Source organism: Mus musculus, chromosome 9 (assembly GCF_000001635.26).
Source record: "Mus musculus strain C57BL/6J chromosome 9, GRCm38.p6 C57BL/6J".
In the NCBI taxonomy this organism is placed as follows: domain Eukaryota; kingdom Metazoa; phylum Chordata; class Mammalia; order Rodentia; family Muridae; genus Mus; species Mus musculus.
Genome location: NC_000075.6, coordinates 42,815,795 through 42,834,941, shown reverse-complemented (window position 1 = coordinate 42,834,941; position 19,147 = coordinate 42,815,795). Strand labels below are relative to the sequence as shown.

At 47.2% G+C, this 19,147-nt stretch overlaps 1 protein-coding gene across 10 annotated transcripts in view; it reads left to right on the top strand.

The window, feature by feature from the left end:
* The window catches only part of Grik4 (glutamate receptor, ionotropic, kainate 4), a 426,819-nt gene that overhangs the window by 110,059 nt on the left and 297,613 nt on the right, over positions 1-19,147 (top strand). For 8 of the 10 annotated variants that reach the window (XM_017313104.2, XM_030244013.1, XM_030244016.1 and 5 more), the window contains exon 2: positions 15,968-16,072. The exons of 1 other annotated variant lie outside the window; for it this stretch is intronic. The gene's annotated coding sequence lies outside the window, so the exon portion shown is untranslated. Of the gene's footprint in view, positions 1-13,314; positions 13,559-15,967; positions 16,073-19,147 lie in introns of those variants that run through there. One more of the 10 variants, XM_030244012.1, reaches the window with a different exon arrangement.

The window sequence follows — 19,147 nt, the reverse complement described above, 5'->3', positions numbered from 1 at the left end:
ACCCACTCTCTTCATATTCTGCTCAGAGCTCACTCATCTCAGCACCTATGAAAAGCAAATGTTGGGGATCTAGGGTGATAGCGCAGTGGGTATCCAGAGTGCCTTCTAGTGCTGTGTTAGAACATCGATCCAAAACAACTGGAGAGGAAAGGGTAATTTATTAGGTTTGGACAGCCTAATCACAATCCTTTAGCAGGGATGGCAGGGTTGGAACTTGGGGAAACTGAAATAGAAAGCAGGGAGAAACACTGCTTACTGCCTTGCTCTCCACGGCTTGCTCAGCCTGCTGTCCTGTACAACTCATACCCACCTGCCTAGGGGATGGCGTCACCTGCAGTGGTCCGGGCCCTGCCACATCGATCAGCAGCCAAGGGCAAACTGATGGAGGCGTTTTCTCAGTTGAGGTTTCCTCTTTCCAGATTCTTCTAGCTTGTGTCAACTTGGCAAAAACAAACAAACAAACAAACAAACAAACAAACAAACAACAAAAACACCCAACCAGCATAGTGGGTAAAGTTTGTTGTGCAAGTTTGAAGACCTGAGTTGGATCCTCAGCACATGTTTTTGTTTGTTTTGTTTGTTTTTGTTTTATGTTTTATGTTTTTTTAAAAAGTTAGGTGTTGTAGTGTGTGCATGTAATCCGTCCTCTAGGCAGGGGGGTGGAAACAGGAGGATACCCAAAGTTTGCTAGTCAGCTAGTCTAGCCAATCTGTGAGCTCCAGGTTCAGTGAGAGACCTCGGCTCAAAAAGTAAGGTAGAAGGAGACTGAGGAAGATGTGGAATATTGACCTCTCTCTGGCTTTTACAAGTATGTGTACACTCACCTGCCTGCACATGTTGGTACATGCTTACACAAGTGTTTGTGCAAACATACAAAAGATATGAAAAGAAAGTGGGTGTTGGGAGCCCAAGGCATTGGTCGGAATCCACCCCTAAAGAGATGTTTCTCTCTAGGCTCAAGTTCCACCCAAGTTCTGGGTCCTGAGAGAGGGACTGGAGTGAGAGACTGCATGCAGCCTGGCCAATGGGAATGAGAGACTGCGTGCAGCCTGGCCAATGGGAATGAGAGACTGCATGCAGCCTGGCCAATGGGAATGAGAGACTGCGTGCAGCCTGGCCAATGGGAACAACATTTCCTGTTGGGTCTCAGGACAGGCTGATGCCCAGCCAATCTTGTGAATGTCTCTGGATCCCTCTAGACATACACATGTGACAGTTGACATTGGGAGACGATGATGACAAATGGGGACACAAGAAGGTGCAAGAGGAAAGGAAGAGGCAGAGGGAGAAGGTACCTGTCAGATGACCTGCTCTGCCCTCCTGAAGCCAGCCACCAGTCAGGCAGGGAATGCGGCTCTCTTCAGAGAAGCACAGGTCCTCCTGTCCCTTGTTGAGGCTGTATTGTTTTCATTGGTCCGTGGCAGCGTGGAGGAGGAACACAAGCCTGTTGAACATGGTATCAGAGTGCCCTGTAAGAGCAGGTAGTTTTTCCTGGTTCCTGGTAAATCCCATTTGCTGGCAAAGCAGAGAGTTGCTACATCCCTGAATGTGCCGTGAGCGCTGTTGATGGCTCATGTTAGACTGTATTCATATACCTTTTGCTGAGCTATGTAACACGTCCACCATGAATCTCCCGCATAGTGAGAGCCTGACCTATCAAGCAGCCCCACCTGGCTGTGTACAGCATACAGCGGGTCTGGTCGCACCACAGTCATGGCCTTGCTGGTCCAGAAGCAAACATGACATCTGGGGGAAGCTGTGTCCCTGGCGTAGTTCTGTCTTGGGCAATCTGAGGCTAAGCTTTCATCTGTCCCTTTACCTCAGACCCATGTTTTGCCTTTGAGGTGTGTCAGAGTGTATAAAACCCTTCTTTCTCTAGGGCCTAAGACCAGCACCTTCTTTAAGCCCTTCTCTTACCAAAGATGGCAGCTAATTCCAGTCTCATTCGCATTTGCTAATCTGTCGGCTGTGGGCCAGTCACAATGTACCAGGTACATTGTCATCTTCCTGGAAGGTACATCTTCCTTGGCCAACAAACACTGACTCATTTAATCCCCTACACCTCTAGAAAGAGGAGCTATCACTATCCTTACTTCCCCAAACAGCTAGACAAGGCTTAGAGCAGTGAAGTCATACAGCTGGTAAGTGGGTGTTGGGGTCGGAATTTGTCCCCATAGCACAGCGTTAGTCACCAGCATGCTCTGTCTCTCTCTATGATAGCTTCCAAAGTGGTATGGAAAGCCCAGGTTGGCATTTTTAGGGGAGAATTCAAATATATTTTTTTGTGTGGCTCTTAACATAATTTCTATCCAAAATGACCTTTAACCTTGGAAGATCAGGGGACCAGCTCCTAGGAGAGTAGTCCCAGGGTGTGAAGCTCACAGAGAGCCATAGGCTGAGGAGGACTTAGACTCAGGAGGCTGGTCTGGAGGAGCCTGAGCTCTGAAAGGGAGCACTCAAGGCCTTGCTCCTTTGTCTTGCTTCCCACACAGCACAGGTGCTCCTGGCATCTCGGGGCTTGTTGTCTCTCTCTTTCTCCTGTTCTTATTCTCTTCTGTCCTGCTGGGGAGCCATTCCCTCTTCCCAACTCCTCCTGGTGCTGTCTCAGGACGTGGTCTGGACACATACGAGAAGCCTGGCTACCACCCTTGTTTCCCATTTCTTCCCACATCTGTGGCCAATCTCCAGCCTAATCAGGCCCAACTTGTAAAAGTGCTGCAGATACATACCCCTTTTTACCACCAGTACCTGACTCAGGACACCCTCCTGTTTCTCTGGACATCAACACCCATTCAATATGCTGTCTAGACTGTAGACATGACCTAAAACAATCCTCAGATAGTAACCAGAGCCATCTTTCTATATAAAAAAATCCTTTCTGTGTCACCCCTATATTAAAAGACCTTCCCTTGGACTACAGCTTCTTCCTCTTAGCTTGCTAAGGCATCATTGAGGATACAGGCCGATGACTGACTCTCAGCTTTTGGATGAGGACACAAAGGTCCCTGCTTCTGTACAGTTCAAGCGAGCTGTGGACTCTCTTCTCCTCATGTCTCGCCATTCGAGTAAACACAAATCATTGTGCAGGTCTCCATTTAAGCATCCTTTCTTCAGAGGAGTCATCCCTGACCCCTCAAGCCTGGCTTGAGCACACATACACCCACACCCACTCAGCATTGCCATGGCAACCAGCGATAACACTGGGGATTTGATGGCTACCTGTCTGTTTTCCCCAGCACACATTATCTCTCTTGCACACAGCAGTGTCCCCGGCCTAGTTCAAGCTGGTCTGTGGAAGGTAGATTTGAAGATGTTAATGAGTGAGGGTCGCCATGAAAAGCTTCAGTGGGGCAGTGTGGACATGGGGTTTTAGAATCCATTCTGGAGCAAGTGCTTCACTCTGCTTAAGTCATTGTTCCTCGGACTGTCTTGTGTGGTGGGCAGTCTTCAGGTAGCTCTGAAGCACAGATTTAGGAAGTGTGGCTCTTAAAGCAAGGATTCACGCTTGTGTTAGTCGATTCTCTCATCAGAATGACCAAATGCCCAGGAAAACAGCTTAAAGGGAGGCAATAATCATACAGATTTTTTTTTAACCAATTGCAAAACTTTCCAATCTTTTGTTCTGCTTTGTCTCCTAAGTCTCACTGTAAACCTGGCTGAAGTAGAGCACACGCCACATGCCACATGCCACATGCCACATGCCACATGCCACATGCCACATGCCACATGCCACATGCTGGGCTGTTCTGAAATGTCCTTCTCTGGCTTATCTAGCCATCCGCTTTGCACTCAGCTTTCCACCACGTCTCAGGGCACAGACAAAGTGTAGACAAGTCCTCTGCTAGAATACAGCATGAGCAGACTCTAGCCCAGCTCCTGGTAGAACCCTCATTTCTACCAGAAGCCTAGTGATCAGGCTTCACCATCTACCCACCCCTCTGCCTTCTGATCTTTTAGATACTCTAGTGAGAATCTTGGTGTCTTAACAAACCTGGCTACGTTATGTGCATATGTTTTTTGTTTTAATTCCAGGGGTGGGCTATGGGGCTGCTTCAGTGTGGACACAGCCATTAACTATGATTGTCTTGAACTCTTTGGGAGGATGACACGTGCCAGCTGCAGATCCTTTAATTCTGGGGACTCTGGAGAGGGTAGAAATGAAAGGGCCCTGAGAGGGCCTGGGGCAGCTGCTGATCCTGTTGCTGCTGCTGCTGCTGCTGTTGGTCCCTGCTTCTGCTATTGCAGGATTGCTGGTTTGTGGAGTTTGCTGGATTGCTGGATATTCTGACAATGAAGACTGAATTTGCCCCTAGGTACCTGATGCCTCACATTAGCAGGAAGTAGTCTAAAGAGGGCTATGTCCCCTTTCTAACCTCTCTCTTCAACCTGGTTTTTGAGGGTTGGAAGGAATTGGGATGGAAAAGGGGCATTGGAAGGGAGGTATAAGAACCCAATAAAGTAGCCAAGAAAAGAAAAATAGCATCCACAAGACTCCCACAAGAATCTGCCATTCAGCAGAGCTTAGTGTTCTGGGGCCTCTCTAGTTCAAATCTCTGAACTCCAAATTCTTCCAGAAATAAGGTCTAGGGACCTAAGTCACTGCAATGAGTCGTGTGTGTGTGTGTGTGTGTGTGTGTGTGTGTGTGTGTGTGTGTGTGTGTGCATGTGTGTGTACATGAGTGTGTGCATGTGTTTGTGTGTGTGTGCATGAGTGTGTATGTGTTTGTGTGTGTGTTCTTGTCTTTGTGATAAAGTGCTTGACAAAACAACTTAAAGGAAGAACATTTCATTTTGGTTCAGGGTTTTGGTAGTCTCCATTGACACAGTATTCCTGGGCCTCTGGAGAGACAGAGATGTGCATGGCAGAGCAAAACTGCCCAGCTGACAGGACTCAGGTAAGGGAGAGAAAAAGAGGAAACACCCACATTGACTTACTTCTTCTAGCAAGCCACTACCTCCCAGAAATGCCAGTCAACTCATGAATCCATTCTTTCATGTGCCAATGAAATCTGAGCCCCCGTGGTCTGATGGCTTCTCAGTGTTTGAGTTACCTGCTAGGGTCCAGGCCATCAACATGTGAGGTTTTAGGGGAATACTTCATGTCCAAACCCAGTTAGTTCCCATCAGCTCTCTTGAGGGTCCACCTGCTTCCTTTCTTGGTGGTCCTTCCCTCCAGAATGTACCGGTAGACAGAGATTGGCATCCTGCCCCTTCTGTGCTCAGATAGCCAATGTGTCTGTGGGTTCTCCCATGTCTAGGACAAAGCTTTGAAATTCCTCACTTAATCTTATTTGCTGTCAAGAAAATTGCAACTAGGAAGCTTTCCATGTTGCCCTTGGCTCTGTTGTCACAATGATCAATAGAAGGTGTTAACTCTATGGGCCCTCCGGGCTGCCCCCCTTTTCAAGCAGAGGCAGTAACCCGACATAGACCTTCATTCTGCATGGTTGATGTCTCCACTGCATGTTGTTCCCATACATGTGCCTCTATGTCCAGTCACAGGACACTACTGCATGGTAGGCATTGTTCTAGGTACAATAGAAAAATAGAGAAAAACTCTATTTTGGATTGGCTTACATTTGGCAAGTGTGTGCAGGAGAAACCTATAGAAATAAGACTTGTAAGGATGCTGGTCTTGCAGAGAAGAAGAAGAGACTTGCTGGAGGTGGAGGGGTAAGAAGGATGCTCTCTCAGGAGTCAGGGTGGAGTGTGCCATCCAAGAACAGGGCCTGAGGTAGGAGCATGAAGGCTGTGCTGCAGGGAACTTGGGGCCCTAGGATTGTACCTTGACTCTGCACACCAGGCGGCCAGGGTGATAGTAAGTCCTACAGCATTGTTGGTGATTGAACTGAATGTCCTAAAATTTGTCCACAAGGCCAGGTTAGTCCTGTGGCAAGAGCTGTCAGGTCCGCTCATGGTCTGTGTTGGCTATTCTTTGTAAATTACTTACCTACCTTGGGTTTCTGCCTCTTAGTCTTTGGAGGAGAGTTGATTAGATTAGATTTCTTTCTAAAAATGCATGGCGAGTGTATACATGAACAAATGGATGGATTTTATGCCTACTTATCCCTCTTGGGCTATAAGTGCCTTTGGAGCCTTCTGAGTCCTCATGTTGGGTAGCTTAACATAAAGGAGGCTGCCTGTCACGGCAGGAAGCGCCCAGCTGAGACTTGGTGTTGGATATATTTGGTGCCTGTGGTGTTTTGAATAAGAATGGCCCCTGTATGATCATATATTTGAATGTTTGGTCCCTAGTTGATGGAACTGTTTGGAAAGGATTAGGAGGTATAGCCTTGATAGATGAGGTGCGCCACTGGGGAGAGGATTTGAGGTTTCAAAAGCTCAAGTACCATTCCCAGTTCTCTCTCTCTCTCTCTCTCTCTCTCTCTCTAGTTCTCTCTCTCTAGTTCTCTCTCTCTCCCCACCCCCCTCTCTCTCATGCTTTGGATCAGATGTAAGCTCTCAGAGCTACTTCTCCAACACCATGCCTGCCTGCCTGCTGCCATTATCCCTAGCCATGATGGTCATGGACCCTAACCCTCTGTAACCATGAACCCAAACTAAGTGCTTCCTTTTATTTACCTTGGTTATAGTGTTTTGACACCAGCAACAGAAAAGTGACAAGACAGTGTCCAAGTTGAATTGAGACCCTCAGGCTGTATACAGCTGGCCTGGGTCTTTGGCGGCTCTGGGTTAGACTGGAAGGCCAGCTGGTAGTGTAGAAGTGCCTTTGTTCTGTGATTCTGAAGAGTTCCCCATCTGGTGCCTGCATCCTCTTGCCTGCTGGCTTCTCCTTGGGTCTCATGGAAAAAGGAAAGTGTTAGGAAGTTGTCCTTCCTGTGGTTAATGCGTTTCATGCTAGCTGTGTCCCCCTGTGCTCTGGTTCTGGGCAATTACTCTCCTGCCGGGTTTTGTTGCTGAGCACAGTAGGTGGGCCTTGTTTGTAATTCACTTGCACCATTAACGCTGGGTTGGCACCATAAGGGTGGCTGATCCATTCCATGCCCCTAACCCCAGATGTCATTTGATAACGGGGACATTAAGATGGCTTTGGGGGTCCAACTGCTTCTGCAGTTTAAAGCAATGAGAAGCCTTATCCGCTGCTTGTCGCTGGATGCTCACAATCATCTGCTCTGATGGAAAATTTGTACCAAATACTTCCCCCTGACCACGGTGATTCGGCCCTGGACAGTCTCAGCACCAGTAACAATAACAGCTGTCGAGCTTTGAGCACTGCTTTCAGGCACAACAAGACCCTCAGCAAGACTTTGAAAGCAACTTACAGATGTCTGACGTTTCCCCTAGCTACAGATGGAGAAACTGAGGTCTGGAGAGATTGCACACTCACCTGAGGTCACATGTGTGAGCAGTGGAGCCTGGGCTGGTAGCATCATCTCCTGCTGAGGCTAACAGAGAACATTCAGTGGACGGGGAGGGCACGGGAGAATCTCCAGCTAGTGTCCATGTTACTATATACTACTATTACTGTTGAGCCATTGTGTAGGGTAAAGATGAATATGATTAAAACATCTTCTTTTAAAAAAATCTTTGTGTGTGTGTGTATGTATGTGTGCATGCATGTGTGCTCATGAGTCTGACCGTGGTGGTGAGTAGACATGTGCTGTGGTGCACATGCAGAGGTCAACCTGGGGGGGGGGTGTCTATCCTAGATTTCCACCTTGTTTAAGACAAGGACTCTTGGGCAAGGTGGCACACACCTTTCATCTCAGCACTTGGGAGACAGAGGCTGGTGGATCTCTGAGTAAGGCTAGCCTAGTCTACAGAGTTCCAGAATAGCTAGGGTTATACATAGAAACAATGTTTCAAAAAAAAAAACCCAAAAAAACAAAAACAAAAAACCAAACCAACCAACCAACCAACCAACCAACCAACTAACCAACCAACCAACCAAACAAACAAACAAACAAACAAAACCAGGGACTCTTATTGCTGTCACTGCATATGGCAGGCTAGTTGGCCCTTAAATGTCTGGGGGTTCTTCTTTCTCTGCCTCCCATTTCACCATAGGCACATGGGTTGTAGCCATGTTCTGCCACAACCAGTTTCACATGGCTTCTTGGGTTCCGATTCAAGTCCTAATATTTGGAAGAGAAGTGCTTTATCCACTGAGTTGTCTCCCTGAGACTTGTCATAGGTTTACTTTTATCAACCATCCAATCAATCAATAATCAATCAGCCAATCAATCATATATTTACAGAGCTCCTACTAGGTGGAAAACATTATCTATCTTAGGTGTTTTATAGAAAACCAGACCAAAGATTAATCCATGGAATGAATCTAAGAGAGGCAGGGAATCGGACAGAGATTCCAAAGGATGAGCTAAGGTGTGGAATATTTTAGTGTCTGGAGGGAGGGCTGCTAGAACTGACCACAGAGATCACATTAGGAAAAGCCTCTCTTAATTCGACTGCAGATGAGTACCATGTCTCTCGGGTGCAGCACCTTCTCTGATGTTGGGGTGATGCTGTGAAGTAGACAGAAGCAGATCTGTCTCACAGGAAAATACAGAGAACTTTTACAGAAAACACAGGGAACAAGTGCATAGCCAGCTTTGAGCTTGACCTTCTGACTCCAAGGTCAGACCCCCTTCCCTCAAAGTCACCCAGCAGTAAAGCTCCAGGTTTAGGGCTGGACCCAAGCCAGACCCAACAGCATGCTTGATGTCCCGTGTCTTGTGGAGGCTGGCTCTGGAGCTGCCTGGGGCTCTGTCCGACTTGGAGATCCACAGAATGCATGTCATTCCTCAATACCTGGATGCTCAGAAACGTTCTTTTGTAGTTTCTGGGAACATTCCCTGTACCCCGATTTTGGGTTGGGGTTCTTTCAGGGTTTCTCATACTCCTCTTCCTCTCTCAAAGTGCAGTTTGCCCTTCTGTAGCCCCCACTCTTCTCCCTGCACCCCACACCATCCAGGTACCCCATTCTTGCTGTTTTCCTCCACACTACTCCTACCTACCACACCTATCCCCAAACCCACAAAGCTCTTTATTACCCAGAGGAGCAAGTCCAACTTTCTTAACCTTGTCCTTGGAGGCCTTGGAGAACCCCAACTCTCTTAGAATCTTAGACACACATCTTTGGAGGCACCTCCCATGCAATGAGTGTCGGGCAGGTTGGCTTGAGTTCTATGTTGGTACTTTCCCCATTGGTGTGGCCAAACATCCAAGGAGAAGCAAGTTAAGGGAGGCTCAGAGCTGGGGATGCATGGAAGTGCACAAGGTTCACGGCTGTGGCAGTAGGAGCATGAGGATGCTTGCTTTACATAGACCAGGAAGCAGAGAAAGGAAAAGGCTGGCTCTCAGCTCACTTTCTCCTTCCCCAATCCTTGTAGTCAGTCTGGGTGCCCAGGCCATGGAATGGTTCTGTTCACAGTCAGAGAGCATCTTTACTCCTAAGTTACTCCTCTCTGGGAAAGTTTTCACTGACATAGCCAAACCAAAAGTCTACCCTGCTAATACACGCGGTATTTAAAATCCAATCAAGTTGTCAATCAAAATTAACCGTTACAGTTATTCTTTGTGATTGTGCCTTACTCTCTTTAGTGTGTTAGCAGGAAGCCTGGCCCATAGCCTGCATCTTCCAAGATTCCTACCCCAGCAGTGATGGTACAGGATGCCTTTCTGTCTCTATCTTCCAGCCCTGGTCCCTGCTTAGTGGCAAAATCTACATTAACGATAAAGCTGCAGTTTTGATGTTCCGTTTCCTGAGTTCCCACATCCTTTTATCATCAAATAAGGTTACTGGGTTTTCTCTGGAGTTCCTTGAGGAGGCCAGTGCATCCTGCCATCCTAATGCGTATTAGCATGAATCAGGGCAGGCTAGGCATGCATGGCTACTGGTGCATTGCCCTGGAGCTGCTAGACCATGCATCTCCAACATAGCAGTGCCATCTGGGTGTGCAACAGCATTCGTGGCCTTTCCTCCTGCTTCTGGCAGCCAGAGATGGGTTCGTAGGTTATGTCCTCTGTCACCGAGTCTCCTGTGATGATGTGTGTGGTGGGGAGGATATCGAATGCTTAGCTTAGGTTGTTGCAACCTAAGGGAGGGATGGGTAAGAATTGCTAGCTTCTGGACTCTCAGCCTACAGAGAGGCTTTCTGTCTCAGGCCAACAGCAAGCAGAAGTGATGGGACCCTGATGTGATTTCTTCTGCGGCTTGTGGCCAAGGGCTTCTGTAAAGTAGCTCCTGGAGACGATGGCTGAATATGGATGACCCAGTGGCTTCTTCCACGAGACCACTCTCCTCAAATGGAGAGCTTGGGATCTACCAAGCTGAGAACGGAAGCTGGAGTCCCTGGGGGTATGAGCTGGGATTGCAGATTGACTGAGGTGGATGGTAACTATGGTGAAGAAAGGATGCCTGGAGGAAGGAGACTCTCAGCTCTGAGTAGCAACTCCACTTCCCTTTGGGTAGCCAAAGCATCTACACCAGGAAGGAATGTGCCAGAGAAGCTAGGAGAGTTCTAAGCAGGCCCAGCATCCCTGATCACCCAAGCCTGGTGAGTTCAGGTGTGATCAGCCTCCCTCTCCAGACCAGGGACTCAGTCTCAGGGGTACGGAGTGCTTGCTAGCCTAAGAGCCAGCCAAGGAGAGAATCGTGACACCTTGCTTTTTAAATTATCGATCAAGCTTTTAATCGAAAGAGCAAACCAACCTTTTTCTATTCAAATGCAAACAGAACACTGTAGACTGAAACCTAAAATCCTCCCTCCTACAACTGACATAGGTCCTCGGGCCTCTTCCAAGGGTAGTTGGCCAGAGCCGCTTTGTACCCTCAGCCTCCTCAGGGAGCCCATGCTAGACTCTGCCTCAAGTGGATGGCAATCAGTGCTGACTGAGATGGACAGAGGAAAGGGGAGGTTAGGTCATCCTCGTGCTTCTAGATGAGTCCTCATTGCTGGCCTGCAGAATGAGTGAGTCACTCTGAATTTTGAAAGGGATGTCCATTACATTGTGTGAACTTTTATCATAGAAACTTACATTGTTGTCAATATAGACTTGCATGTGGCTCAGGCTAGCCTCAATCAATGCCCACTGTGAACCCAAAGATAAACTATGTACTTTCTGACTCTCCTGCTTCTTCTTTCCAAGTGCTGGGACCATGGACATATGCCATTACTCCATCTTAAGTGGTACTGAAGATAGAACTTAGGGCCTTGTGCATGCTGGGAAAGTTCTTTACCAACTGAACTACACACCCAGCCTCTGGACCTTTATTTAGTTTTTAAACTTTTCGACTGCTGGGAGAGCTGAGGGGCTGGTCCAGGAATGTTTGCCCAGGTGGCTGAATCTCTGCCTGTGCTGGCTAGGATTTAAGACAAAGCTGGTAGAGCCCTGCTTTCTGCAAATGACATCTAAGACATTAGAATTGCTTACGTATGTGGTTACAAATAGAAGGGGTGCACTGGAGGTGTCCACTTGGGGTGATAGAGCCAGGCCAAGGGTGCCCTAGAAGCTCCAGGCCTTGGAACTTCTTCCTTGTCACGTTAGATTGCCAACCTCTGGCTTTGGTCCTGGGCATCATCATCTGTGAGTCTCAGAGAAACTCTGACTTTCCAGTGTGACCCTAAGACTCTCTGCTATGATGCAGTGTATCACCCCATCCCACTTCTTTCTAGGTTGAGCATTCTAGCTTCTTTCATGTTCTCTAAAAGGCTCACACAAGAGTCTACAGGACAGGCCCCCTCCACCTCCAAAATATCAGTGAGATTCCAACAGAGGAGAAAGGACATCTTTTTCCAGAAGTGATTAGACCCTACCCTAAGATCCACTCTCCCTTCATCTTTCCCCTCTGTATCCCACCTGCTTCTTCACAGACCCTCCTTTGCGGGGGCTCTGAATGTGCATCCCCACACTCCAGCCCTGAGCTGCTCTCTTTCAAAGCCATGACGTATAATCTCTCCAAGGAGCTCATCTCTCTCCAGAGCAGCCCAGTGGCTCAAGAAACACCAGGACCATTTCTTACACCCCAAGCCAGTCCCACGCTTCCCATCAGACTCTGTGGTCCTCTGTGCACCTGCAGCTGACAATTGGCTCTCCATCTTCTTATGGCCAACCACCTGCACAGAGGCAGGAGATGAGGAGGCTGAGCCCTGCAAATCTTATTTGAAGGGTGATAGGTCCAGTATGTGACTCGCTGGGGACATCTGCTTTAGGTGACATGGCTTATCCTAGGCCTAGGAAATCAGAGAATCAGGGAGCAGATTGGCGTTATCCTAATTATCTCTCTGCAACAATGAGGGCATTGATTGTGATGGGAGATTCACATCGAGGAATCGCTGGGCTTGTCTATTGCAGTAGACACAGCCATTTCTAAAAGCAAGACTCATCTCCCAACAGGGACCCCGTGTGCTGTTTTCTCTGAGCTGATCTACTCCCTGCCCATTGACTCCTGTCTTTAACTCAATCCTAACAGCCCATCTCCTGCTACTATCCCCAGCCAGGTGTTTCTTCTTCTTGTCACCCTTTAGAGCAGCGGTTCTCAACCTGTAGGGTTTGACCCCTTTGAAAGTCAAATGACCCTTTTTTCACAGAGGTCACATGCCAGGTATCCTGCATATCAGATATTTACATTATGATTCATAACAGTTCCAAAATTACAGTTATGAACTAGTAACGAAATAATTTCCTGGTTGGGGGTCACCACACCTGAGGAACTGTATTAAGGATTTGCAGCATTAGGTAGGTTGAGAGCCTCGGCTTTAGCAATCACACTCTCATCTACAAAAGTTCACACTCAAGAACCGTGCAAGCCAAATTACAAATAATAACAATAATCACAAAAATCTAATGGCTTAAGTTAGTTTATAGTTTCGTGGTGCGCCCCATTCATAGTTCTCCTTGGCCACATGCAGCCTGTGGTCAGAAGACCGTACCCCTTGAGCTAAAACAGCCACATGCTTTCCCTTCACTGTCTGTAATGATGCCCTGTACTTGCTGAATGTCAGATTCATGTCACTTAACATCACACATGGTGAGGTCCATGAAGGCGTGGACCCTATGCTAGGGCTTGGAAAACTGCCTGTAGGCAGTAGTCACTCAATTTAAATATTCAAAGAGGGGACAAAGTACAAGGCAGACCCACAGTGAGGAGTCAGGTGCTTTGGTCAGTCTAGGCATGGTAACTGTCTGCACTATTTTGCTTCCAAGGTACTTTCTTCATCTGCAAAGCAATTCTTCATGCGTTACATCTGGTCATCTTAGTAACCCTGAAAGGTAGGCACCGTGAGTGCAATTTGCTCTTGTCCCAGTAAAGGAAATAGGGACCCTCAAGGTTAAATGGCAAGCCTGAGGTCACATAGGTCTTCACCTGTAGTGTGCTGATATTTTTCCTGCTCTGGCTGAGGTTGAGTCGGGTAGGGGGACTGATGGCTGCAGAGAGAGCTCCTGGGGCTACATGGAGGGTTTCTGGTATTGCAGGGAGAGATTCTATGACTGAAGGAAGAGCTTCCGGAACAAGGTTGACTTGGAGCTGCGTTGTAGAGGTGAAGGCTCTGGAGTCATTCCAGTAAGCAGGCCTTGGAGAAAGTCTTGTCAGGTATGCGGATGCAGGCTAGGCCGGCTTGTGCGCAGGAGGTGGATGGAAAGGAGAGACGAAGAAAGGAAGACCATGCTTACTGAATGCGTTGTCTGAGACCCAGGCACCTGTCTTTCCAGTGGGGGATACAGTCCACTGTGGTCTTATGGCTCTGGAAACAAAGCCCAGAGAAATTAAACAGTCAGTGTAAGGACACAGAGCAGCAGCTGGGATAAAACGGCAGGCATGTCCTCTGTTCTCTAGCGAGGGAGGCTTGTTTAAAGGTGAGTTAGTCTGACATCTATTTGGAAATGGTTTAGTGTGTATGTGTGGGAGGGTTGGGTCCAATACATTCTGTTTAATAGTAGTTGAGAATTCTGGATGAGTGTCCCTTGCCCAGTGGTCTGTTGGCTACCAGGTACCTATAGTTACAATGAACATGGGACATGCCCAAACAGGCTTGGGTTGGGCAATCTGTCCAGCCATCAATTCTTCATTTCCTCCCTAATGATAAATCAGTCCAGGCTCAGCTCCTGCTGCCAATGCTCAACACTCCCTGTCAACTTTGCCATCTCGTAACTCATTACGAAGGCCCAGGAGCAGCTTTTTATGGGAAACACTGATGGTTAAGAAGACAGAGGCTGCAGGTTTTCCAGAGGGCATCCTCAGACTCATACTTCCTAACTCAGCAAGATATGCAGATGGCTTGAGGTGTATAATATGCCTTGTGCTCTGACATCACCATATAGCATTACTGTGTTCCCACCTGTCCTCAAGTACCTACTGCATGCTAGGTTCTAGGACACACAGAGAAGGTGGGGGGGGGGGAAGCGTGGTCCTGGATATGATAGTCCTGTTTCTGCCTTTGCTAGTTGCATGGCCTTGGCAAGCCACTCAACCCCTCTGTCCTCTGGCTTTGTTTCTGCCAGTGGGGAGAATGCATGAGTGAGTCTACCCTAGAGGGGTCTTCTGAGAACCAAATGAATTGAAAAATTTTTTTCCACATAATAAACATCCATAAATAGTCAATAAATACTGTGTTATCATGGAATTCCATCCCTAGAATTGCAGGATTTCAGAGCTTAAAAGATCGTTTGAGACCATTTAGCCTGATTCCTTCATTTTGCAACATCAGAAACTGATGCTCCAAGAGTTGACTTACAGAGCTTGTGTGTCCAGGCCCTGACTCTCCAGGCAGTGCTGCATCCTGGCGCCATCTTACCTGTTGCTAAAGAGAAGAGGTAATTACAAAGTGCTCCTCAACTGTGTTAGGAAACAACATTAAATTCTCAAGTGGCCATGGAGTCTGGGAGAGGGGATGGCTTGTTCCCCTATGGTGGCCTGCCACCACCCCAGACCCTCTATCTGAGCAGCTGCCTGCTGCTTGCTCTTTCTCCCAGCCAGGGGGAATGAAAGAGCAGCAGGGAAGCAAACACCCATTTGTCTTGAGGAGCCTGGAGCGGCAGGAGAAGTAATCAAGATCTTGTTGCCCACAGCTGAGAGAAAACCTGTAATTAATCTGACTGCCCCTCTGATTTTCTCTGTCCTTTTCTCCACCAAACATTGTCTGCTGGCTGTCAGCTCCCTCTCTGTCCCACCCGGAAAAATCACGATTAATGATGTAGTAGTCCCGTGAGGACAGGAGAGGATGGTGCAGGGACCGCTGAATGAGAAGAGTTGCCATTCAGTGCAGGAGGGCTGGGGTTCCAGACAGCATGCACAGCCACTCAGGACTGCGGTGGTGTGTCTTCAGGCTATGATTGTCCACTCCATCAACTGGCCACTGGTGTGAATCAGTAATTGTTTATGGAGCTCCTGTGCAGAACAGGCCCCATCGCATGTGTGTTGGGTAGATATATGCCTGGAAGAGATGCTCCCTGCCCTCCGTGACAGGGTAAGTGTCAGGGGAAACAACTGCTGGCTCATGCAATTGTATCTATTTGTGGTTGCAGCTTGTGAGCACTGTCCAAGGTCCTGGAGGGGCTGCTGTGAATGAGAGGGAGAAAGCCCCGCAGGGAAGGTTTTATGCTCAAAATAGAGACATAGAATTGGGGGTCAGAGATGATTCAATCTGAGTCATGTTCAAGGAATATTTCTCTTGACTTGGGGAAACTGAATAGCCTGTAGGGCTGCCAGATTGTTGGTGTTAAGAGGTCATATTGGGGCAGGTGCATGGCAAAGCAGAAGCAAAGAGGCAGAGTGTCAGCTCCCACTACAGTACTCCCCAGCCTTGGGAGAGAGAGGCTGTCAAAGGAACAGTTGATGAATGGCGCCTTTGAGCTAAGTCAAAGACAGTAAAGGACCACAGATGGGAAGCTTGGGTTGGGGCAAAATTGTACTTAGATTATGAACTGCTATCCAACATGTTAAGTACCTAGCAGTTTACACCATTTCTAAGTTCATTCTTTTTTTCTTTCATTATTTCAACAGATACCGTGTGAGTACCTACTATGTGCCAGTCTGTGCCAGGCACTGGGGACACAGGTGGAAAAGTCCGAGTTGTTCCCTGCTTTTCTGGTTCTCATTGTCCCGGAGGTAGGCATTGCTCTTCCTGTGTTTTCAATGAATGATAAAAAAAAGAGAGAGAGAGAGAAAGAGATGGTTTTTGCTTTAACAGAGACTGTTTCTGAAGGTCAGGGCCAGCTCTTGCCTGCTTTGAATGAGGCTCACCCTCATTCAAAGGGTTCTTGTGATTGATATGACCACATGGGATGTTTGAAACAGTACTCCCAATAATGCTACATGAGTGTGCACCTGGTCCCTAGGCGTTCCAAGTTCAACTATATCCCATGTTCTAGAACAATGCCTGGCATACTTTACAGACTCCATAAATATTGTCGAATGGATAAATGAACTGTTAAAAAGGAAGGAACTTTAAAAATTCAGATCCAGTTATACTGTATTAAAACAATACTGAATACAGCCATTTACATCAAATGCCTTCCATTTATGCCTAACCAGCACCCGTCATGGTAATTATCATGCAGACAGCTAAGTAGGTGTCAGATTAATCCTGTGTGTTTTATTTGATGACAGAACTACACTCAGTTCATGCAGGTGTGACTTTTGTTGTGCCTGGCTCCAACGTCTGCCTGAACCTAGAGACCACATTCCAGAACAATGATTTCTAAGGTCTGGGGAGCCCCTAACCCTGGGCCCGATGGTGAGAGATTATCTGGCAGGCCTTATAAGAATGGAAAGGATCACCTGTCCCATGAGTGGAAGGTTCAGTGGTTTGCAGCCCTCCACCAAATGTTGAGAGAGTCCATCTACCAACCAAGCTCTGTTACCGATCAGAAGGCTGCATCCAAGAAGACTGAGTGTTAGCTCAAGGTCACCCAGAGCCAGGGCTGCAGGCTTCTCACTCCATCTCCTTCCAACTGTTTCCTTGGAAGAGCAGAAAGCTGGAACTTTCAGTTCTTCTGTAAAAACTACAAAAGACTGAGGTGTTGGCCTTACACTGACATGCTGACGATCTAGTCTTAAAAAGCTAGCAGCTGGATTAAAATATTTGAATAATTTAGGGCTGGAGAAGCCAGGATCCAAGTGTTTATAGCACCATACTCCCTTAAACTCCCAAATCCGGATCCCCCCTCTCCTGCTAAAACTACATGAGGCTCCTTAAAGTAGGCAGAACTATCTACTTCCGGAGTCCTCGGTGCATACACACAACCCTAGCTTAGGTATGCTTGCACGCCAGTGTGGAGACAGTCAATCACTGAAAGAACCAACATCATCATAATAAGTAAGAGTACCAGGCTTCCCTTGAGACCGGCTTTGCTTTAATCTGTCTCTGTACCAACACCCAGTGCTGTGATTTGCATGCCAAATGTTTCCCATTGGCTTCTGTGTTTGAGCATTTGCTACCTGGGTGGTGCTGTGGTTTAGAGAGCTTGTAGAACTTATACAAGGTAGAACTTAGCTGGAGGAAGTGGGTCGTTGGCCCTTCTTTTAGCCTGCATTCTCTGCTCCTCTCTTTTGGGATATGGGGAATCCCAGTAACACACCTCAGCCACTCTGAACTCTGGCATGACTTCCCCTCTCAATGTATGAGCTAAAACAAATTCTTCTTCTAAGCTACTTCTAGCAAGTATTTTGTCACAGCAGGGAGAAAAAAATACCAACTACATCAAGAATTAAAGGAGAGATTCCGGGACTCGTTTGTTATCATTGGAGTTTCCTTTACTCCTCTGTTCCCTCCTGGATCCTCTTCTGCCTTCCTGCAGCAGGGGGCCATTTGAGACCTGATGCTCATTGAACAAACAGGCACCATGCATCCACTGTTTATGTGGAGACTCTGGGGACACCACAGAAAGCTGGGGACAGTCCTTGCTCTTAAGAGGCTCACAGTGATCCCAGCTGGAGACTTACGGCAGTATCAGCCAGAGAGGAAAGTGCTGTCTCTGAGTCACCACAGATTGCAGTGCTGGCTCACAGAGGAGGGCCTGATTCTAAGGATGAGACACACACAGACAAACACACAGACCCATAGACACACAGACAGATACACAGACACACACATGCACACACATACAGACATACACATAGGTATACATACACAACAAACAGACACATGGATGCACACAGACATGTACAGGCATACACACACAAACATATATCCACATATAGATATACATAAACACAGAGACATACACAGACATATACAGGAACACAGACATACACACACATACACAGACACACACAGATACACACAGACATACACATACATACATACATACACACATACATACACACACATACATACATACATACATACATACATACATACATACACACAGATGCATACATACATATATACAAACATACATACATACATACATACATACTTACATACATACATACTTACATACATAGACATACCCACAGGCACACACACAGACAAATACACAGAGAAAGACACAAACACAGACACACACACAGGCACAGATACACACATACAATCTCACATGCAGACACATATAGACATACACATACATACAAACACACATACAGACACACAGACACAGAAACAGAGAGATAGACACACACAGAGACATTCAGAGACACAGATACAGACATATACACACACACAGAGACAGACTCACACACAGACACCCATACATGCACACACCCACATATACACACACAGAGAAACATAGAAACAGATACACACAGAGACACAGACACAGGCACAGAGGCACACACAGAGGCATAAGCACACATAGAGACACATATACACACAGATACAGACACGCACACACACAGATATTGACACACGCAGGCACACACATACACACATATACATACATACACACATACATATATACATAAACATACACACATGTACACATACATACACATATATGTACATACACAAACACACAAAGACACACAGATATGGGCATACACACACAAGCACACACATCCTTTCTTTCTGTCATCCTTTCTTTCTCTCTCTCTCCTTCACCCTAATCCATTTCTCTTCCCTAATACACATACATACAGACACACCCCTTAGGAACATGTACAGGGAAAGCTGCAAGGTATGATGGGAAGAGTGAGCATATGTTCAAATGTGGGGTGCCATGAAACACCAATAACTTCTAAAGC